This window comes from Mustela putorius, unplaced genomic scaffold, assembly GCF_011764305.1.
Source record: "Mustela putorius furo isolate JIRA1106 unplaced genomic scaffold, ASM1176430v1.1 tig00537350_pilon_pilon_pilon, whole genome shotgun sequence".
NCBI lineage: Eukaryota > Metazoa > Chordata > Mammalia > Carnivora > Mustelidae > Mustela > Mustela putorius.
In genome coordinates, this window is record NW_025422471.1 from 19,292,099 (window position 1) to 19,316,715 (window position 24,617).

At 39.5% G+C, this 24,617-nt stretch overlaps 1 protein-coding gene across 3 annotated transcripts in view; it reads right to left on the minus strand.

The window, feature by feature from the left end:
* Window positions 1-11,177: 11,177 nt before the first annotated feature.
* The window catches only part of XRCC4 (X-ray repair cross complementing 4), a 271,894-nt gene continuing 258,454 nt past the window's right edge, over window positions 11,178-24,617 (minus strand). For all 3 annotated transcript variants that reach the window (XR_199943.3, XM_004759129.3, XM_013059782.2), the window contains one exon: window positions 11,178-11,625. The gene's annotated coding sequence lies outside the window, so the exon portion shown is untranslated. The remainder of the gene's footprint in view (window positions 11,626-24,617) is intronic.

The window sequence follows — 24,617 nt, forward strand, 5'->3', positions numbered from 1 at the left end:
GTAATACGTGTGTGCAAGGTACAGATCAAACATTACAACATTTCTTATGAAAACAAGTCTTCATTTCTTTTCTTTTTATTGGTGTATAATTGACACACAATGTTACATTAGTTTCAGCTGTACCACACAGTGATTCAGACAAGTTTATACTTTATGCTATGCTCACAATATGTGTAGCTACCCTCTGTCCCCATATATCACTATTACAATATCAATGACTATATTCCTTATGCTGTGCTGTATTCCCATGATTTATTCATCCCATGACAGGAAGCCTGTATCTCCCTTTCCTCTTCACCCATTTTGCCCAGCTCCCACCTCCCTCGCTTCTAGCAACCATCAGTTTGTTCTCTGTATTTATAGATCTGATTCCACTTTTGTTTGTTTATTCACTTAAAACAAAGTCTTCTTTCCCAAGCCTCTCCACCCTCAGCCCAGTGCTCCGATGACCCAGAAGCAAATTTTTAAAATTGTTTCGGTTTCATTCTCTGTCACTTAACCACAGTTATTCTGGATCAGTAGTTCTCAACTATGACCACACATTGAAACCACCTCAGAAGCTGTTAAAAAATACTGATTTCTGTGCTCTATCCCTTTTAAAGCATCATCTCTTAAAGTGGAGCCTGGGCTTGGCCCCTTTCTAAATAATACGTTTTTAAAAAGCTCCCCACGTGATTCCAATAACCCATAGTCAAAGCTGAGAGTTACTCTTTTAAAGGAGTGCTATTCAAACTTTAATGTGCAGATAAGACAATGATGGATTTTGCTAAAAAGCAGGTCCCATTTCAATAATTCTGCAGTGGGGGGGAGGGGTTGAGATTGGGCTTTTTCTTTTTCTTTCTGTTTTTCTCTTATTATGTTCAGTTAGCCAGAATATAGTACATCATTAGTTTTTGATGTAGTGCTCAACAACTCATTAGTTGCATATAACACCCAATGCTCATCACAACGTGTGGCCTCCTTAATACCTAATACCCATCACCTGCTTATGCAATCCCCCACACCCCTCCCTTCTGTAACCCACAGTGTGTTTCCCAGAGTACAGAGTTTCTCATGGTTTTTCTCCCTCTCTGATTTCTTCCCATTCAGTTTTCCCTTCCTTCTTCTGCGGTCCTCTGCACTACTTCTTATGTTCCACATATAAGTGAATCATATGATAATTCTTTCTCTGCTTAACTTATTTCACCTAGCATAATCCCTCCTAATTCCATCCGGTGCAATGGTGGGTATTTGTTGATGCAAATGGTGGTTATTCATCCTTTCTGATGGTTGAGTAATATTCTATTTTATGTATGAACCACATCTTCTTTATCCATTCATCTGCTGAGGGGGATCTTGGCTCCTTCCACAGTTTGGCTATTGTGGACACTGCAGCTATGAACACAGGGGTGCACATTCCCCTTTGGATCACTACATCTGTATCTTTGTGGTAAATACCTAGTAGTGCAATTGCTGGGTTGTAGGGTAGCTGTTTTTTTAAAAACATCTTGAGGAACCTCTGTACTATTTTCCGGAGTGGTTGTATCAGCTTTTATTCCTGCCAACAGTGTAAGAGGATTCCCCTTTCTCTGCATCCTTGTCAACACTTGTTGTTTCCTGTTTTGTTAATTTTTACCATTTTAACTGGTGTAAGGTGGTATCTCATTGTGCTTTTGATTTGTATTTCCCTGACGACTAGTGATGTTGAACATTATTTCATGTTAGCCATTTGGATGTCTTTTTTGGATTAGTGTCTGTTCATGTCTTCTGTCCATTTCTTGACTGAATTATTTGTTTTTTGGGTGTTGAGTTTGATTAGTTCTTTATAGATATTGGATACCAGCCCTTTATCTGAAAAGTCATTTGCAAATATCTTCTCCCATTCCATGGACTGCCTCTTAGTTTTGTTGCCTGTTCCTTTGATACGTAAAAGATTTTATCTTGATGAAGTACCAAAAGTTCATTTTTGACATGATATTTTATGCAGAAAACCCAAAAGACTCCATCCCCACGTTATCAGAACTCATACAGCAATTCAGCAATGTGGCAGGATATAAAATCAATGCACAGAAATCAGCTGCATTTTTAAAAAAGATTTTATTTATTTATTTGACAGAGAGAGAGAGAGAGAGAACACAAGCAGGGGAGTGGGAGAAGGAGGAGCAGGCTTTCTGCAGAGCGGGGAGACTGATGTGGAGCTTGATCTCAGAACGCTGAGATCATGACCTGAGCTGAAGGCAGACACTTAACGACCGAGCCACCCAGGTCTCCAATCAGTTGCATTACTAAACACTAAAAACGTAACTGAAGAAAGAGAAATTAAGGAATCAGTTCCATTTACAATAGCTCTAAAAACCATAATACACCTAAGAATAAACCTAACCAAAGATGTAAAGGATCTATACTCTAGAACCTACAGAACATTTATGAAAGAAATCGAGGAAGACACAAAAGGATGGGAAAAAATTCCATGCTCATGGATTGTAAAAATAACATCATTAAAGCGTCTATGTTGCCCAGAGCAATCTACACTTTCAATGCAATCCCTATCAAAATACCACTGGCATTTTTCACAAAGCTGAAACAAACAATCCTAGAATTTGTATGGAACCAGAAAAGACCCAGAATCACCAGGGGAATGTTGAAAAAGAAAACCAAAGCTGGGGGCATCATAATGCCTGACTTCAAGCTATATTACAAAGCTCTAGTCATCAAGACAGTATGGTTCTGGCACCAAAACAGACACATAGATCAATGGAGAGAACAGAGGCACAGAAGTGGACCCTCAACTCTATGGTCAACTAATCTTCAACAAAGTAGGAAAGAACATCCAATGGCAAAAAGACAGTCTCTCCAATAAATGGTGTTGGGAAAACTGGACAACCACATGCAGAACGAAACTCGACCCTTCTTTACACCATACACAAAGATAGACTCAAAATGGATGAAAGACCTCAATGTGAGACAGGAATCCAGCAAAATCCTAAAGAACATAGGCAGTAATCTTTTCAATATTGGCCACAGCAACTTCTTTTAAGACACATCTCTAAAAGCAAGGAAAATGAGATTGGGCTTTTTCTGAAGTAATATCAACACTTCATTTTGCTGTATGATAAGCCAGATAATACACGTATTCTATTCCACTCCTTTAGACAATATGTGATGACTTCCTGAGATGAAGACAGGGGTTTGCTCATTTTCACTTTTATTTTCGTCTCAATGTTTGTTATATTACTTTTAGCTTTACTATTGGTTACTTTTAGGCAATAAAACTAAATTCTCATTTCTTTTTCCAAGTGATCTTGACCACTCCTTAAAAAAAAGATAGTCTTCTATTTTTTTCCCATCTTTCCTCCCAGAAAACTTCTGTTCCCTCTTTTGTTAGCTTTGCTTTGATTAATATTTCTGCTTTCTGGACTGTGGACTCTGAGAAACAAACTGAGAGTTTTGGTGGGGTGGGGGGTGGGAGGTTGGGTGAGCCTGGTAGTGGGTATTATGGAGGTCATGTATTGCATAGAGCACTGGGTGTGGTGCATAAACAATGAATTCTGGAACACTGGAAAGAAATTTAAAAAAATAAATAAAAATTAAAAAAAAAAAACCACTGGGACACTAACTTAAAACACTATAACTGGGCCCTTTTCAACACTGTAGGGAAGTGAGCATTTGAGTCCTTTCTCACTTTGGATTCACTTTGGCCTGAGGTCATTGTGGTCTGCTATCTGCATTATTCACTTTGGGGGAATTCTCCTCCTTGGAAGAAACTACACCATGGCCTGGAGATGATACAGTCCAGTGGTTTGAAGACTTTGTATTAAAACATAGGGCGGGAAATGAAGAGGGACAATGGGAGGAAGTTGTAGAGGAGATCCAGGCACTGAACACTGTGGAGTCTTTGGCTGAGATCCTCCAGGTGAAGGGGAAGTGCTATAACCTCAAGGGAGAGGTGGAGGACATAAAGCAAGAAGCCAAGCACTGCAGTGAGAGGCAGGCTGAGCTCCACGAGGTGGAGAGGTTCTTCATTCAGATGAAGGTCTTCCTGGATGTTTCTGCCTTACACGCAGTGCCCAAGGGTTAATGTTTGTGTGCCCCACAATAGCAGAGAAGGGGAGTTGGGAAGTGTGTGGTTATCTCCAGAGTGGTAATGTGCTATGAATTTGAATATTAGGTAAATAAACCTTTAACAATGAAAAATATATATATATTTCTGCTCTCTGCTGCAAATACAAATAAATCTTCCATGTTATGTCATTAGATTGTTTCTTAAGTAGAAAACCAACAAAGGGATTTGCAAGTGTTATGCTTTAATACTAAAGCAGATATACACCATGCCCAATGATATACTAGGCTTGAGTGCCTTTTCCATGGGCTCTTTTATAGGAATCTAGGCCACCCAAAAAACACTGTAGCACGAAGGTCCATGGACTCCTTAAAATCACAGCATTTAGTTTTCATCCCATTTTGATCAAGATTTTGTAGTACAACCTCTTCCCTGGTAGTTCTGTTACTTCCCACTCCCACCCCTTTTGTTACTTGCCCTTTAGTTATTTTCCACACTCTAAGCCATATTAGCTATTTGATAAACCAGATTGTCCCTGAACCCTAACCCTTAGGCTTAATCCTAATCCCATTCTCTTCAGGACTGGTGGGTCTAGGCCTGTGGCTACCTGGAACATCCCTTTATTCCTTTCCTGGTTCAGAGCCATACTGTTCCCACCTGCCTTAGTTACTGATCTTTTCTGCTGAAGACACTCAAGTACCTTCAGAAGAGATGACACATACATGATAAATGTACTCAGGGCTTGTATCTTCGAAGCTATATTTATAAAGAATTCTAGGTAAAAAGTTTTACTTCAGAACTTTAAAGGTATCAGTCTAAATATCTTTCCTTTGTGAATTGTGACTTTTTTTTCCCTAGAGGTTTGCAAGGTTTTCTTTTTAATTACATTGTTCTGAAATTTCACCACAATGTGTCTAGTTGGGGGGTCTGTTTCCATTCACTGGGTTGGAAACTCAGCGAGCCATTTCAAACCAGAGTCTTATTGTTCTTTAGCTCTAGTGCGTATCTTTTTATTATTTGGCTGAATAATTTAAACACTGCTTTGCCTCCTTCTCTTTCTGAGGTTTGCATTAGTTGAATATAGGCCCTCCCTGTTTGTTCCTCATATTCTCCATCTTTTACTTTTTATTTAATGTTTTAAAAGATTTCTTTGATTTTATTTCTTCTAGTATCTCTACTAATTTTTTTTATTTTGACAAATTATATTTTAAATCCTAAGAATGCTTTCTTCTTCTCTTATTCTCTTATTTCTTGTTTTATAGATTTAGTATTTTCTTGGATCTTTTTGAGAATATTTCTGAGGATGATTTTTTTAAAAAGTTCTTTTTGTTCCCTGTATCATTTCAGCTTCCTCTGAGGTTGTTTTTCTATTTTTTAGCATTTGGTACTTCTCTTTTTATACTGCTAGTTCATGTTCCAGTGTTGTCTCTGTTATTAAGAAAACAGGCCTGGGTAGATGGAGCGGATGTTTCTGCTTTCATAGTGGCGCAAGATTGTTCTCCTACCGGGTCTCTCCCCTTCTTTTTAATTTTTTCCTGGGTTGGGCCAAGCAGTGTTGACCAGCAAACTACGAGGACCATCCAGAGCAGGAGCTGGCCGTCAGGCTGAGTGCCAACAAAATGCTCAACAAAATACTTCCGTCTGAGGCATCAACAAATTTACAAATGTTATCTTTTCCCAGTATGCCCAATTTCTTTAGAAAGGAGTCCTCATACATTTTGCCTGGAGATAAAATGTGAGCGGCTTACCCACGTATATTGGAGCTAGGGCGCTAACTGAAGAATTCTGGACCTTTGAGTAATCTGTGTTTAACTCCATCTTTCCCTCTCTCCCTCTGTTGTGTCTACTGACTCTGTACCCAAGGCATTTCAGGGGTTCCACAGGGTAGATAAGCTTTCTTCCCCTATAGAGCTGTCAGAGGGTATTCTAGGTTTACGATTTCTCTGCCCTCCTTTCTGTCTTATGGCTCCCATCTACCTTTTTGTATTCCAGGAATTTATTAAATAGCTCAACCTTTAGTGACACACACTTCCCATTCTCGCTTGTCTGTTGTGCCAGGCAGTTGCCTTTTTGCTTTTAGTCATTACTCAATGTTCCCCTGCTCTGCTCTTCATCACAGAGCAGTGACCAACCCCTGTAAATGACATTTATATGCCAACTGGCTTCCAGGGAGTTTCAGCCAGTGGGAAGCACTGATAGGATACTGGAGAGAAAAGAAGAGGGACAAGGCAATATATTTCTTTCTTTTCTTTCTGTCTTGGGCAGCATCTCTAGAAGCGTTGCATTCCTTCTTTCTTGTGCAACACATCCTGACCCCAAGCAGCCCCTTTCTGCATGGTTTCAGCTCCTGACATGCAGGCTGGGCTTTGTAGGCTCCAGCAGTAATAATTTCTACCTTGACCTTTCCAGCCCTAGTGGTGGGACCAGTGCCTGATGTTGCAAATTCATTTGGCTTTTTAGATGTGCCCACACTTTCATAAATAGGCGCCCATATTCAGTTCTCTTTAGTAAACTACTTGGTTCAATTTTCCTGACTGAACTTGACAGATAGAGATATAAAGGGAGATTGTATTCTACATTTCTATGCTTCTAATTCAATAAGGCCGTGGAAGAAATGAGAGGCCAGTGCATGTGTTTAGCCTACCATTTTGAATTGGAAAATATATACATTTTGAGACTTATGATGCATATTGCCAAACTGCCTACTAGAATGTTTGTATCAAATTACATTTCCACTAATAGTGTGATGGTATCGATAGCCCGTCACCCTCAAAACACAGGGGACTGATGCTTCTTTTAAATCACTGCATCCAATCTTTGTATGGAGATCTAATGAAAACTTCAAGTTTTCCTGGCTCAGAAGATTTCATATTTGTGTTGTTCTAACAGCTGGAAATGATCTATGAGGAGATAGAGCCAACTGCACTCGCCTAACATTTGATTCAAGATGGTTGGCCAAGTTACTAAGGAGCCCAGAATCACAAAAGTAAGAAAAAGACACAGAAAGCAGCTTTTCCAGTGTCTGCTTCTGATATCTAAAAGGAAGAAATTATTCTGGCTCTCTAGAAAAGTAAAATTCCCCAAGATAAATAAAATCATTGTTGAGATCCAAATTATTAAAGCATGACTCAAAGAAGAGAGAGTCTCACAAAAGACTGAGTTAAAACCAACTCCTAACATCTCTGCTTCCAAGCCTAAAATTTCATTGGAAAAAGTTGCCACCTGTCTCCATGAGGATCTCACAGAGATTTCCAACTCGAGAACTAAACACAGAACAGGAGTACTAGAAATAAGCAAGCTCCAATTTCACCTTATAAAGTAGGAGAATAGTTGCAGCCCTCACTGAAATCATGTGGAAATATCAATCTGGAGTCTTGATTAGCCACATCTGGCCATGACTCAGTCCATTCTATGATGGCTTTGCCCAAAACTTATTTTCCCTCCAATACCGCTCTCGACACTCACCACCTATCAACTGCTAGTAGTCGTCCCACTCACTCTAGACCTCCTCTGTGCCTCCCATGTGTCTTTCACTTGGACAGGGAATATACTGAGATATGCTTTTACACCAACTAATTGTGCTCTAAAGCACATCACTTATACTCTTTGGTCTCAGTTTTCTTATCTATCAAATGAGCCTTAATGATCCTGGAACGTCCACCCAGCTCTGAGCAGGAGCTATGATGGTTGGAAAATATGTGTCTTTAGTAAAGCCATTTAGCTGGGGCCATTATAGTCACAAATAGCCTCAAATCTGGCCATTTGATCTTGTCTTCCAGAAAGGTTATTTTATTTTTATGTGTTTAAAGCATGATTTTATGTACTTAAAATGTGCTACCCATTTTTTTTTCCTATCCTGTTCTGGCATTTCTCTTCTTCTCCTTCTTGTTTTTAATATTCCAGAACCTCAAAAAATGGAAGTGTCTCAGCTGTTTTCTGACGTCTGAGAGGGCCAGGCCTTATTATTCAGTGAGTCTATTCACATCTCTTGCTCTCCCTATGGTCCATGAACAGGTTACTGTGGGATGGAGAAGAGATTCGGTTTTATGAAGTGATGAATTGGTGTTCTGACTAAACCAAATGTTTTGGTGACTGATGGGGTGGAACCCAATAATTCTGCCAAGTTGGGATTAGCACCAGAGCTACTTCCCCCTTGGTGTAGATTCAGCTCAAAGTCACGGTTAAAGAGAGATGAAGGAAATCCAGTATGCAAGAGTGGACATCAATTATAATAACCTCCTAAAGTTTTTTTCAAAGTTTCAAAAAAAGAAAACTGGAAAACCTCATCACACACTTTAACACTCCACTTGTAATTTGCCTAATGGGTATCTTTGTTGAAAACTATTTCTAATGAGATGGATGAAAAGCTAAAGTGGTCAATAGATTGGGCAAAATCAGCCACAAAAAAATGTCCCTAGGGATTTTAAAATTTCATTTCACCACGTGTTTCATATACATAGTTTCTTACCAGTCTTCTCAGTCACAACTTGTTCCTTTGAACTCTAAGAATCAAGGTAAGGCTCAAAATCTTTTTTTACAAAATAATCATTTATCACTCTAGTCTCAAAAGCTGTAAAATGTACTAAATACAAATTTTACTTCATACCTGAGGAATTTAATGTACTTACCTCCTTATTGAAGATGGGGCATCAAAGAATTTAGTATGATTAACACATTCTGTGTTTGTTCTCCTTTTATTTATGCATAGGTTAAGTTTTGGAAGTCACTTTGCTTTTTCAGTTTGTGAGAGTATTTGTAGAGGAAATAACTAGCAGGGGTCAACAATGTATAGTACAGGGTTCCAGAAAACTGGGTCCCTCTTGCTCTATGCTAACTACTTGGATCAAGTACACAAAGTAATGTGTCCACATAAGATACCACTTCTTAATGAGGTCGGCTCCTCTCTTAGCATTCCTTACTGGTCCACAAATACCAATTTTAACCAACCCAGTCCTTTGGCAATGGCTGAGGCAAAAGATATCAGTGTTATCTTTATATATTTCCAAGGTAAAGTTTTCCTATCTTTCTCAGCCCAAGTAAATATACAGCTATGTCTTCTCTATATTACAGATGATGTGAAAAAACGTATGTTTCATGGGTAACAAATGGCACCTCTGTTTTATCAAAACTACTTCTCTGGGAAGTAAGGGTATTTTTCGAGTCTTCTATACAGAGCTGGAAATTCAGAGTTGCAAAGCAAAAACTGAAGGACTTCATTAAATATCATTAAATGATATCCAACAACAAGGTGATATGAAGAAAATCAAGTCCACTTATTTTACAAGAATGTCAAGGTCCATGATTAAAATGAGCCCCCAACCAGGCAAAGGGCTGGTCTTCAGTACAAGGAAGGGTCTTTTGTCTGGCTATAGCCTTTGACACTTGGGAACATATAAAGTTGAATAACTTAAGAAATCCTGAGTGGGGGAGGAAAAAAAAAAAAAAAACACCTCCCGGAAAGCACTTTTACACTGTGGATTACACTGTGGCTGTGGCCTCTGTACAGTATCTGCCTTATCTGGTGCTGAGACAAGAAGTACATGTGAGCAGTTCTCATTCAGGAGGAAGCTGACTTCCAAAGAGAGGTTAAGTGGCTAGCTCAAGTGAAGAGAGCTAGGCAGGGGGAGATCCAGGACTGGAACGTCAAAAGTTAGTGACTCCAGCCCACTTTATCCCACTGTGACACTATCTCTACTCTGCTGGGGACAAAAAAAAAAGTGTTGCTGGAATTATCTATCAGTGGAACAGACATTTGTACTACTTGCAGTCATTTGGGGAAATGTTTCTGGTTAACAGTAAGAAACATTTGCATCTCTTGTTGCAGAGGTCAGCAAGAATGGGGTAGGTATGGGATTCATTCTTTTTGGCAGCCATGCCCTGGAGGGAAAGGGGAGCCAGCATTATCTCACTGACAAATAGAAAGGAACAGCAAGTTTTACACCCACTGGCTTTAAAACGACAGCCAGTTCCCCTTGTGACGTCTACCTCAAGCTGAGTAATGCACTTGAGAGCTGTTTTGCCAGCCTCTCAGAATGTAATCTTTGACCCCTTTTATTTGGGATCCGGTGACACTGAGGCATCGGAAAAATGATACACTGCCAGGATAAAAACAACAGCATTTACCCTGCTTTTATTTTTCTTCACATTCAAAGATGCAGAAGCCAATGCTGTTGGTAACTCTGTGTGACAGTGTGTGGTGGAAAGGGTCATGTCAGCATGCATGCATGCCTACTTACTTCTGTATGGCCAGAACATTAACCTCATCTTCAGAATGTTGGTTGATGACTAGCTTTTCCACCTTGATAAACTACTTGTGCTCACTGGTTAATATTCTATATCTCCCAATCATCTATTTACTTTCTGATAGGTCAGGAGGTCAGGATCTCACAAACTTCGCTCCTGAATAACTCCCATGGTTTCTGCTGTACTAAAAAACCACCAATATCTTTATAATATTTTTCTTTAAACTGACTCACTCTAATATTTTAAAAGATTATATCACTACTGTAGATGGATGAAGAATACATTATTGGGCTTAAATAGATGGCAGCTATAAAATGCATATGCAATCAATACAAAACAGTGCTTTAAAGTTTATGAAAATATTGATACCTTGTGCTAAAGGCTCTGAGTGTGCGACCTACATACTCTATTAAAAATTTTTTTAAAAAGGAGGGAAAGCAGGGGACATTATAAGAAGTATTAAATATATGCAAACACTAAATCAAGATTTCCTCTTTTGTGTGATCAGAAAGATTGAAAGAAAACTGACCCAAAGAATCAACTTTTCATTATGGGAATCAGTATAGTGATGTTGGGTCATTGAGCTATCTTGTGTCTTCTCTCACTTCGGGAAATACTTCAGTTGTAAAACATGACAAAATTTGAATTTTTTTTTTCTAAGTAGGCTCTGCGCCCAGTGCAGAGCCCAATGAGGGGCTTGAACTCACAATCCTGATATCAAGACCTGAGCTGAGATCAAGAGTCAGATACTTAACTGACTGAGCCACCCAGGCACCTCTGAAAGAGCATTCCTATTGCTCACTTAGACCCTAGTGAGGAGGAGAACCGAGACAAGGGCGGGTGTTCCTTTTCCTTCACAGCCAATTCCATTCAACACAAAATATAAATTACGTGCTCAGCTATTTCAAGTAGTTTATTATCTTATTTGGTGAGGAGAGACAAAGACATTTGAGATAAATAACTACAAACCAAGTCAATACTCTTAAGGGGGCATGCTATGTAGTCAGGCATGTAAGAGCACACGAAGAGCCTTTGGGTTCCTCTGCATGAATGAACCACAAACCACTCACCCTGTAGATAGACAAATTAGCAACGGGCCACATCTGGATGGAAGCAGCCCCGAGGGACTCAAGGCATGGTGAGCAGAAGGAAGAAAAAGAAAAATGGGATTTCTGGTCTTACTCTCCTGCCCCAGGGGCACTATCAGTATTCAAGGGAGGAAGAGAAGCCACACTCAAGAGTCCTGAAGAATTAGACCTTAGATACTCTGTTTGATTTTCCATGATCTGATGGTATTTGTTGTCACAGGTATGGACTAAGGAGGGTGTTAGCACAAAAGTATCCTGCAGAAATAGCAAATAAAACAAGATTATTGACATGTATGGCAAGTGTTTTAAAGAACCGATTTTTATAACACAGATAATTATCAAAATATTAAAGAAAAAAGTTTTGCTTCTTGTTTCAATCATTGTTCAGTGGCTTCATACCCATTTTCTAGCAAATAACAATGGCAAATGGCCAATCTCTTTCGAGATGAAGACTGTATCATGCTAGACATTAGACTTTCAATGTGTATAGACTGAGAAAATACATAATGATCAAAGTCTTCTATTAATTCAGTGATACAAGTAAGTGAATTTATATTTTATTCATCACCTCATCTACAGACATTTAAAAAACAGTTCTGTGTGTGTATGACATAGTATTTATTTAGTCTACCCATACTGAATGTGCATATGGATTTACAGACCCCTCACAATAAATTCTGCTACCCCTGGGGGTCCAAGACCTACTGGTTGGTAACCTCAGAGTAGGACAGGCTTATGATTGATGACAGTGGGGAGGGCCTGGGGCACATCTGCGGGTCCTCCATTGCTTTTATCATCTTGACCCTCACACTTTTTTCCTGAAACTCTGCACTCCTCTGTTTACTGAAAATATTTTCTGTATAAACTTCAACAAGTTGGTTATGATTTTCCACAGTGGGAACATTTTTTTCATGTTAAAAAAATGAATCTGCTTTAATTGGAGACCTTCACAACTGGGAGAAAAGTCATTTTAATTCCAGAGGTATCAGGTCTTCTGCTACCCTTACATTAATATTAATATGTTAGTCCTGAAGCTAAGTGGTGAACACATGGTTGTTTGCTGTATGACTCTGTATACCTCTGTGACATCCCTATTTAATAATAAATGAAAGCACAAGAATTTCCTGCACAGTTATAGCTCTTTTCCTTGACACTGTTATCACAACAAGCCAAAAAAATCTACTAATAAAATTACTTGCTGCAAAAAGCATAGTGAAGTAACATTGTAAACTTACTTTCTGACTGTTTTCTGGAATTTGAACTCATTTGTCGTTTTATCAGGACTTGTGATTCAAAATGTGTTTGTGAACTTTTGCCCAAATGTGCATTCCTTCTTTTGGGTCTGCTTTTTGTGTGATCCTAAGGACCTTCATGACTTTCTTCCAAGCAGTGTCTTCAACAGGTCACATATATGTTCCTGAACTCACCCCTCTCCCCTTGTAGCAGGAGATCTTCCTCTTCCATGGCACAACTTACAATAAACTTGTTTACATTTGCTGTCTACAGGTACTAATAATGTCCTAGCTGGTTCCAATCCACTTCACTCCAACTTGGCCCTGTGATACCACGGAAAGTGCCCTTGTCACTGTCACAAACCACTTCCACATGGGCCAAGAGGCCACTTGTTGGTTCTCAGCTCATTTGCTTTCTCAGTTCATCTGACATGTTGACACTTTAAATAGTTTCTTAAGACTGTTTCCATTACACTCACCTATTTATTCATTCAGGGACCCAAAGAACAGAAGAGTAAAAAAGACTGGGTTCTCATGTTTATGAATGACTGTGACAGAGAAAGAGAAACAAATATGCAGTTATAAAGGCCATGGACACTAGATGTGCTAATGCTGTGGTGGGGAAAATAGCGTGTGAACACAGGACCAATGAGGAATGCCTAATCAGGATTTAGAAGTTCAGGGAAAGCTTTCTGAGGAAGTGACATTTAATCCAAGACTGGGATGATGAATAGGAATTAGTGAAAGAATGGAGTACGTGTAGTGAGAAAGGATACCCAAGACAAAGGGAAGAGCACATGCAAGGACTTGGAAGTGAAGAGAACATGGAAGTGTGGAGTAACGTAGTGTCAATAAAATGCAGAGGGTTTTTTTGTTTGTCTGTTTTTGTTTGTTTGGGCAGGGGAACAGTAACAAAAGAAAGAATAAAAAAAAATGTCATCAAAGTAGGGAGGGATCACATCATGAGAGTCCTCATAAGACAATTTAAAAATATTGGACTTTTTAATTGAAGGCCCTGGGGAGCAAATGAGGAATGTGGAACTGGAAAATGATTGAACCAGGAGAAAAGACTGGTCAGGGGTAAGGTTAGAGGGCAAGATTCATTAGGAATCTGTGACACTGATCTAGGCAACAGTGGTAGCGTTAGTGGTGGTAGTGTTAGTGGGGGTAGAGAAAATTGGCCGTTAGAGGAAGAAGCAACAGAGTTGATGATTGGAAGGGGGCCAGGATGGAAGAAAATGTCTGGTCATGAGATGGAAGAGTCAGTAATAACAATGATCATAAGGTTGGTGCTCTTCACCAATGTGGAAAGCACCCAAGTAGGAACGACATGTGGTTAAAGGTAGAAGCAGAATGATGAGTTTAGTTGGAGCTTACTAATATGTCAAAAGCAGAGACACACTTGGACAAGCATTGGGGACCTTGAAAAGGACTGGCTCTCCTCTGTCTCTCTCAGAGATAAGGAATGAAGAAATAATGAGGACTTGTCTGTTCCTAAGAGCTTTCTCAGGAAGCATGTCTAAGTGACCCCTAACCTAAGATGTAGAGTGTGGGCATGACATGCTTCTAGCCTGGAATCCACCTTTCTTCTTAAGCAGAAGGACACTTTCCAAACTACAGACAGACAGAAGCCACAGCTCCAGATCCATGGCTCTGAGAACTAGGGTATCAGGGAATCTCTAACAAGAATCAGACATATAGTGACAAAGGACACACGACCTCATTGCCAAGTTTTTGGTAATCGGCTTTAAGAGGCCTGAGGAGTCATAAAGGATAAGGAGTTTAGGGGAAGCAGAAGTAGCCATGAAATAGCTAAAACCCGAATCGGGGGCTCTTGTCCTTTCACAGGATCCTGACAAGGTCTTGGCAATATATCAGGTTTGGGATTAGCAAACCGGGCCAAGTTGGAATGAGGATAGATGAAATATAAGGAAAGAAAAAGGTTCATTTTAAAAATCTCAGCTTTGTTAGCTTGTGCATTTTATTTTGCATTTTAATGGTGCATATCATTTTCAGTGGAGGTCTTGTTTCTTACAAGATCATTGCTTTTGCAATCTTATGTGGAGCAAAACGTAAAAAAGGAATATATATATATGTGTGTGTATATATATATATATGTATGTATGTATAGTGTATTTCAGTCCCTTTTAAGAAATCATTTAAATTGCTAGATGTTTGTTTTATGCCAATAGCTTCCTAATATGTGTCATTTTTCTATTTTCAACCTGAGTTTTCCCATTTATATTCCCATTATTTGTCTGTCATAAGGCTACATCTCCCTCTATGCTAATACTTCATATGCCAACACAACCTGCCTCATCAGAAGGCTATCAGTGCATTGTGAATGCACTGTTTTACTTTAGGGAGTTGGTTGGGAATTCCCAGAAAATTATCTTTAGTATATGTTGAATGCTGAAACTTCATTTGCAAATGAGTCCCTTTCTTCTACAATTAGAACTATGTCAGGAGCAGCAAGGATGAGAGCTTGTGGCTGACCTGAATTTCTGTAAGCAGAGCAGTCAACATCCCCACAGCGCCTTGCACAAGGGTGGCCACCTCCCTCTGCTCTATTAGTCATCATTAGCGACACCAGGGAGTGGTTTAACTCAGTTTACAAAAAAGCAATTGTTCTGAGTCTACTCTCAGGGGACTGTTTTGTCAGGGGCACCGGCTCTATTGCATCAGGCACCAGACTGTGCCCACCTCTCCTTCCTGATAGTTCTGGTTCACTGGGATTAGCAGTAACAATCCTGGACCTTTAATGCTGCTCTTCTTGGGCACCAGGCACTGTGCTAAGTGCCATTTCACATGAGCTCATTTATCTTCAGAGACACCTGTGATGTGAGATTATTGGCTGCGTTTTAGAAATGACAAAACTGAAGTTCAGGGAGAGGAAGACATTACCTAAGGGTCACCCTGAACGGGGCTTTGAACTCCACTGTTTGAATCTTCAATCTGTTCTCTTAATCAGAATCTTGAAGCTGAAATCTCTCAGGCACTGGACCAATGGCCTGTTCCCAGAGGATGCAGGGGACAAGAACTCTTGGATCCTACCCCAACTCTTCTTTTGTTGCTTTATATACTGAGGGTCAGTGTAGAGCTCAGTGAAATAAGAAATCACAGCCATGTTTTAAGAACAGTTCTGAAGTTCTGCATTTGCTCTGCTCTCTCAGTAAACCAGCTCTTTACCTGACATGGAATCCAGAATTGCCTGCTTTGTATGCTCTAGTGACTGACTAAAAGAAAAGCCTCACTGATTGGCTACGAAGTCCAAAGTCTTATGCCAGTAATTCTCGATTAGATGACAGGATCATATAACAAGACAACAGGCAGCCAGTATAAGTCCACTGTACTCCATCTTTGACATCCCTTTATTAGTCACCTTGTTATGCAGGAATGTCCCAGGACAAAAGACATGGGCAGGTATATTTTGTTAGTGTGAAGGTTGGAAACAATTATAAGAGTGGGGACCTAGTGAAGAGATCACAAGCGATCGAGTGAGACAGATGGAGAAAAAACAAATGTAGCAGAAATTTGAAGAGAGAGAGAGCTCTTATTTGTCGCATGTTTAAAGGGCAACTAATCAGATTTAATTGATTACAGGCCACTCTAAAGAACCACATGCTGAGACTGGCTACAGTTTTTCCTAATGACAGTTTTACAGTTAAGAAAATATCACTGTCTTCATTCTAGAGACAGCTATCATTTCACAATTCAGAGAAAATGTTGTGAGAATTTATTATATAGCATGGAAAACTTCTGGAATCAAACCATTATTATCTAATAGATAAAGGAAGCCCAGATTATAGAGGAGGAATGTGTATTAGCCACAAACACTTAACACAAGGGGTTTCCTGCACTGGACTACACTTCAAAGTTTTTGAACACCAAACAGCAAAACAGAGGAGTCTGCCATTTTGATGCTGCAGATAGCCTTTCTATTCTGGGAAAAACAACCCACGATGCTTGTTAGTTATGAATAATAAAGCAAATATCTCTGTCGTCGAAGCCAAAATAATAATCTGGATTCAGACCCTTTTAAGCCCACAGGATGGCTCTTCCATTTAGTCGCATAAATCAGATATGATTTCACAGAGTTTTCTTTCTCTGCAGATGACTTTTGGGGTAGAGGAGAGCAGAGTCCAGGGCAGAAACTTGCTTTTGTTGTTATATGGATTTAGGTTGCTTTACAATAGCATATTATTGTTTATTGTTGGGAAGACCGTATCAGATCACACAAGTCTATGGTGTGTATGCGTGTGTGTATGTATAATAAATGCACATGCTGGGGAAATTAGAGGCTCAGTCAGTTGAACCTCTGCTTCTTGATTTCGGCACAGGTCATCTTGGGGTGATGGGATCTGACCTGTATCAGGTTCCATGCACAACAGGGTCGGCTTCAGATTCTCTTCCTCTCCTTCTGTCCCCCTTGCTCATGCTCTCATGCTGGCTCTCTCTCTCTCTCTCTCTCAAAAAATAAATTTAGAAAAAAATAAATAAATAAAAAAGCCTGTGTTTGTTACTGTTCCCATATGTCAAGATCTTAGTATCAAAGAATCTGAAGACTACAAGAAAGTTGGGTATGTTTAAACTTGACATTTTATAAAAAGTTCTTGATTGGGCTTGGTACAGCTTAAAATGGTTTGTAGATGCCCCCTATACTTTCTTTAATAAATGGCCCAACAGCCCTAGTTGGGGAGAAATAAAGTGATATTGAACCATTTGCCTGGTTAAGTATATAGATTAAGGCTGACCCAGCAGAAGAGTGTGGGGGTTTCCTTGGAGAATTTACAGAATCTTTTCTCAAAAGAAATCCTGGAATATGCAATGGGTCAGGAGGCAAAATTTAGGATAAGGAGAGGAGGAACTTTTCCTTTGAGTCTCATGATGACTGGGCTTAGTAGAGGAGAAGAGTAGAGGAGAATACCACTGAGAAGTGTGCATATGAGTGTGCTAGATGGTAGATGCTGATAAGCTGGTTCTTGTAATATGATCACACGTGACTGGTTACTCCCTATGGGTCTGGCCACAGTATATTAAATGAGTCAGTGAGGTACACTTTCCTTGTAGTATTCCCAACCTTTCAGGTTTTCAAGTAGCTGGTGTGAACAAAATGGTGACTACAGAATGACCACCAAATTCAGCAATCTGGAAGTTATTAGAGAGCTTGATAAGGTCTTATTTAAAGTAAGTAAGCTTGATCTGCTGGGCTACGGGAATCAAAGAAGGTTGGCCACCCTATTTTAGGATGAAGCAGTACAGTGGGGAGGCAGTATGGTGGGGCAGGAGCAGCAGCTTAAGGAAACCTATTCTAGGCAGATCAAGGAGTAAGCAGTGGTCCACAGAAGGAGCAAAGACCTAAGCTGCGAACCATATGGATGGCTGAAATGATAAATGATGACCAGGATGCACCTGAAGAGGGAACAACCCAGTGGTCACATAGGGTGATGGCTGAAGTCTTTATTTTGGATATTTAAAAACAGGGGGGCATAAATACCTCTTCAAAACAATGATTTCATTTCCTTTGGATATACATCCAGAAGTATGATTACTGGAACACATGGTAGTCCTATTTATAATTTCCTAAGGAACCTCCACACTGTTTTCCATAATGGTTAAAGCAATGTGCATTCTCACCAGCAAAACACCGAAGTTCCCTTATCTCCACATCCTCATCAACACCTGTTATCTTTTGATTGTTTGCTGACAGCCATTGTAAGAGGTATGAGGTGCTATCTCATTGTGGGTTTGATTTTAATTTCCCTTAAGATTAGTGATATTGACCATCTTTTCATATCCCTGTTGAGCATCTGCATATCTTCCTTAAAAATATGTCTATATGGTCCTTTCTCAATTTAAAAATTGTTGTTTAAATAAATATAAATTCCTTATATATTTTATATATTAATTCCCGATTAGATATGTGATTTGAAAATATCTTCTTCCACTTCACAGGTTGCCTTTGCATTTTGTTGATAGTTTCCTTCACTGTCCAAAAACTTTTTAATATGATTGTAGTTCCATTTCTTTATTTTTGCTTTTTTGCTTTTGCTTTGTATCCATTTCAAAAAATCATTTTTAAGACCAATGTCAAGGAAATTACCCCTTCTGTTTTCTTCAAGGAGTTTTATGGTTATAGAGCTTACATTTAAGTTTTTAAGTTATTTTGAGTTGATTTTTATGTACAGTGTAAAGATAAAGGGTCCTATTTTGCTCTTTTGCATGTGGCAATCCAGTTTCCCAAGACAATTTATTGAAGAGACTATCTTTACCTATTAAATATTCTTGGTGACTTGTCGACAATTAATTCATTACTATTATTCACAGCAGCCAAAATATAGAAATACACTAAGTGTCTGTCAACAGATGAATGAATAAAGAAAATGTAGTATATATACACAATGGACTATTATTCAGCCTTTAAAAAGAAGGAAATCCTGTTATTTGAAAGAATATGGATGAAACTGGAGGACTTTACGGTGAGTAAAATAAGCCAGACACAGAGCGATAAATATCATATGATCTCAATTAAATGTTTGATCTCAAATTAAAAAAAAAAAAAAAAAAAAGACCTCCCTGAAAACATGGAATCCAAGTAGAAACATGAAAATAAGGAAGGGATTATGTACGTATTATCTGAAGGGAAAAGCATTTCAACTAGAGGATCAGCATGTTCAAGGCACAGTGATGACATGACTGTGGGTGGAAGAAAGATAGAGCAAAAGAGGCACTGTAGGAGGTAAAGCCAGAGACATGGAGTTGGGAGCAGATCATTAAAACCTTTTCAGAGATGGTAAAGATCTTGAGTGTGCAGAGATGGCACAGAAGAGTTTTGAGCAGAGAAGAAACATGACCTGATATTTTTAAAATTAAATATTTATTTATTTGAGAAAGAGAGAGCGTGTGGAAGAGGTGGAAAGGGGCAGGATGAGAGGGAGAGAGAGAATCTCAAGCAGGCTTCACGCTGAGCACAGAGCCTGACACGGGTCTCAAACCCAGGACCCTGAGATCATGACCTCAGCCAAAATCAAGAGTTGGATGCCCAATGGACTAAGCCACCCAGGCGCCCCTGCTCTGATATTTTTAAATGGTTACTGGTTGCTATGGGAAGAGACTGCAGGGAGACTAGTCAGGAGTTCCATATGTACTGCCAATAACCCAGGTAAAAGAGGATGTTCGCTTATTCGAGCTCTGAAGTTGGTAAAAAAGAAAAAAAAAAGTCAGATTCTCAGTGTCTGTTGCTCAGGAACTGGATGGATATAGGATGCGAGAGAAATAGATGAATCAAGGATATCTCCAAAAGAGGTTTTGCCTGGGCAGCTGAAGAGAGCTGTTATTTAGGAAATAGAAAAAGCTGGTAAAGAAGTATGTTTGAGGAGAAAATAAAGCATTTAAAGTTAGATTTACCATTTCTATTGTACATCCAAGAAGAGAGGCCAGGAGGCAGTTGGCAATTTTCATCCTGTAAAAGTTACTTAAAGCAATAACTAGATGAGGCCACTTAGCCAACAGTGTGAAGAAGTCTGAGGACTGATCCCTTTACAGAGATTGGGAACATTAGAAGGAAGCAAAAAAAAAAAAAAAAGGAGTAAAAAGGAATAGCCAGTGGAACAGGAAGAGAACCAAGAGAAAACAATGAAGCAGAGACGAAGTGTTTTAAGTTATGAATGTTTCTATGCGACTAAGATGAGAACAAAAATGACCCATGACTGTAGCACAGCTCCGTTAAGACTGTGACTTGGAGATTTAGAGATATTCTAAATCTAGAGTGGTTCACTAATTAGGTAGAATAATAACCTATGTATTAATAAGTCAACTCAAGGTGAAAATACGTGGATCTGTTAAAAAAGATAATCAAAAATGACATATCTGATCAAGATATACCACCAGTGGTGGCAGAGGGCATATGCTGAGGAGTGGTCTGTCTACAGTTTAATTCAGCTATTATTTGGAGCCCCTTCTAGAAAAGTGGAAAGTTGATTTATAGTTATGGGAATTAAGGGAGGTCATACGGTCTCTCTCTGTTGACACAGTCTCCAACACTGAGGCCATCAGAAAGACCATCTCAATGACTATTTTTCTTTAGTTGAAGTTAGTTATAAGGAATCCATTTACTCAGTTTTATTCTGTTCAGATTTTTGTTCTTATCTTGGCACTTCGGGATATCTGTGAATGCAATTGGTAGTGAGTCTAAGAGATGGAGTTTGTTCAAGATGGGCACATTTCTCTAGTTTGTGAATTGTGGGCCAAAAATGGAATGGTAGCTCTGAAAATGAAAGCCAGGCACAGAGGTTTGTTGTTAACTTTCATGAAGGGCCCTATAACAATTTAAGTGTCTCACCCTTCTGGGACTAAAGACATCATGCTTTCCCATGACCTGAAATGGAAAATCATTCTAGTATTTCTGGGACAGCATAGAACACACACTACGTGAAGCTGTCATAAAATATTTTACTTGTTTTATCTTACTTTTTCCTCCTGCTAGTTCCCTTTATTTTGGCAAGAGGTAGGATGTGATGACCTAAATGAGGCTTTTCCACATCTAATTTCCATATTTGGGGACAAAAGGTTTACTTTCCTCTTTAAAAACATATGAACTTCCAGAAGTGACCCAGAAAGAGTCCCACTGAAGGCAAATGTCCTATCAGTTTTAGCATGATCTGCAACACTTTACTGGAATGGGATTTCCATTACCTCTTGAGCAGACTAGTCACATGAAGGAAATTTACAGTACCCTAAGTGGTATTTCCTGAGGTGATGGGTCTCCCACCTAACAGCCTTGGAGCACAAGTCTCACAAAGCATAATGCTTTCTGCATACAGAACTATAAATGCCCACTACAGACTTCACCAAATAAGCCTCCTCTGCCTACAAGGTTCTACAAGTCTATGCAGGAAATTCAAACAAAACTGTGTCCGTTTCTCTTCACTTTTTTTCCTAAGCTCTCACCCCTGGGTTTTGGTTAACATTTAAAAAAGATATTTAAAACTGCACTTCAGCCACCTTGTAAAATGAAAGAGTACATTGTACAGGCACCAAAGGTACACGTCAGTGCTTTTATCAAATTCCGGGTCCTGCTCTACTGCACTAATTGGAACCATGTGTTGAAAATGCAAGACAGGACTTTTTCAGCTGTTCTTTAATTAAATGGAATAAAATAAGGACAAAAACCTCACATTTCTTTATAAAGAGAGACTGCTGGATTGTTCTTTTAGCAGGACTGATAGATGATCCTGAGTGGGAAGTCAGCCCCTGTGTCAGGGCTCCAGGGCCATTGGTAGTCATTTTAATATTTAAGGTATTCTCAAGGATTCCATGATATGGTTTACCTACATTCAGAAAATGCCTGATTGCAAACGCTTCTCTGATAAGGAGAGTAAGGGAAGTGATGGAAAGCCCAATTATTTTCATGTACACTAGAAGACTGACTCATGAAGATTCTTTTTGATCTTTGTATAAAGTTCAGTCACTGCAAAAGTCATCAGTGAGGTGGAAAGAGTGCCTCCTCATGCACTTGCCCACTGAAGTCTATGGAGAAAGAGTGGCCAATATGAGTGAGTGTGTGTCTAGCAGAAAGACTTCGAAAAATACAGTCTCGAGTTTTCTCTTGAAACTTGAAAAACAAAATGTAATTCGATTTTTTTAGAAGTGTTATTTCTGCCACTTTATTTTGGGGAAAAGGATACTCTATACTTTAAATTGTCCTGGGATCAAAATCCCAGGGAATAAAAGGTTAGTTCACAGTGTCTCCTTTCAGGATATGAGCCCCTCTTTCATGATGCTTTATGGTATTTCACATTCACTGAATGGCACCAGTGTATTGAACTCCACTCCCTTCCTCCCGTACAAGTTTTAGATCCAGAACTGGAACCTCTGCACAAAGTGTTGAAGCCTTAGGAAGGAGATGAGAATACTGCTTCCAACAGCACAGTGGCACCTACAGCCTCCAAAAAGAGGTGATGAAGTGAATTAATGAGGACAGCAACAGCAATTCCTCCAAAGGTGTATATAAACCGCATTCTGCAGGACATGGGAATGTCAAAGCAGGGCTGGAATGTTCAAGAAAGGAGGGCAATTTCACAAGAGGTTAAAAATCACTCCTAAAGGAAAGGGTGAAACCACTCTTGCTTGTATCAAAGCCCAAGACCCAGGCACTAGAAAGGGGTCTTTCTGTTGTGGGCCGTTGTGTCACTCTACCATCAGGAGTCTTTCTCAACTTCCAAAGATTGCTGGAAAAATTTAATCTGTGGATATTGCTTAGTATGAAGTGGAGCTTGACTATCTTCCAGACAGGATGGGAACCACATCAGAGAGTTACACAACCTGCAGAGAAGTGGGAGAGACCTCTGGGTGCCTGTGGTTTTGCCCTTACGTTGTCTTCAGATTGCACTTTCAAAAGCACAAATTGCATCGTCACTCCCTTTCTTCTCTTAAGATCCTTCTATAGTTATTCCTTCACATTAAAAATCCATGAGGAGCCACACTACCTTCTCAGCCTCACACTGCACCTTTTTTCTCCCTTCACGGCAGCCACAAAGCACTGAAGATGCCACACCCCCCCCCACTCCTCTGTGCCTCACACATGGCCGAGTGCATCTCAGCCCTCTGCCAAATCCTCAGTCATCCCAGAAGTTCAGTTCAAACTTTGTCTATCTATTCAGGTCTCCCTCGCCCACAACCTCTACTTCCTGTACTCTCCCAACAAAATAAGTGCTAAAGAAGTGATTCTTCCTTATGCCCTCTGAGCTTCCTGGGCTCCTCTCTTGGAGCACTTGTCACACATCTTGATTGTGTACATATCTGCCTCCTTCCTTGGTCTAGACTTCCAGGTACTATGAGACAAGATGATGTCACTCATTCCTATATCCCCAGTGCCCGGAAGAGAGCTTGACACAAAGTGTTCAGTAAACATTTGGTGACTGAATAAGCACATAGACACTAGGATCTGCATTCTTCTAATCATAGTTGAGAATTTTATGTAAGCTGAAGGACACAGGGCAGATTCCTCTGTCCTTGCACATAGCCCAAAGTTCAAATTCTTGAGATGAAAGATTACTGACACATAGGGTGGTGACAGTGAAAACACACATTGAATTACTACCACTGAAAGGACTTTACTTAACATTTGCTGAATGCAGGCAATTACGAAAGCTATTTATATCAGAGATGATAGGTTAGAGCTATAACGGAAACAACAAAGGAAGAAAGAAACCTCTTCAGAAATGGCAATCTTTTATATAGAAGTCCTCTAGAAATTACTAGCATTTGTTTTATTATATACTTTCCTTTTTCTCTCACCTTCATCAAATGCCGTGATTCTTGCAGAACATAAAGTTCTTATTAAACAAGCATAGCCTTTGGATGACATGTTATTGAGTCTGAAGATCTGTCTCTATGTCATAAGTAACCACACTTTGAGAGTCTAAATCATAAGGAAAGATAACCAGTTATTGCCAACATAGAGCTGCAATTTTATCTTCTAGGGAAGAATATGAATACATGAATGAATGGGTGAATACATAAACATACTTAAAACTCTGGGATAGATTTTTCTTTTCCCTAGACAGCACTTGGGCAGATGCTTACGATGTTTTTCTCCAGAGTTCCTCCCTTTTTTATACTTCAGTGACAAATCTGCCTCCCTTCTGAGAGTCACATTAATTTTTTAGATAGGTCAATACCTTCAATTAGGCCTTGCTTTGCTTAGAACTCATGCCATCTTTCTAACATGACATTACATATATTGTGAGGGCAGGTGGTATTATCTCAACACTTAACACGAGCGACAGTGTTACACGAAAACCCATTGCATGACTACCTGATAAATATATGGGATGATCAAAATTAAGAGAGAGCTAAATAGTTCTTCATAAGAAAATAACAGCAATTGGGGGAAAGCTGAGAGGGGATGGATAGTAATATGGCAAGAGGTTGGACTCTTAAGGTGACATGTTGGCAATGGAAAATTCAGGCAGTAGGAAAGCCAGAAGACTTTAAAGAATAGAGTCACAGTAC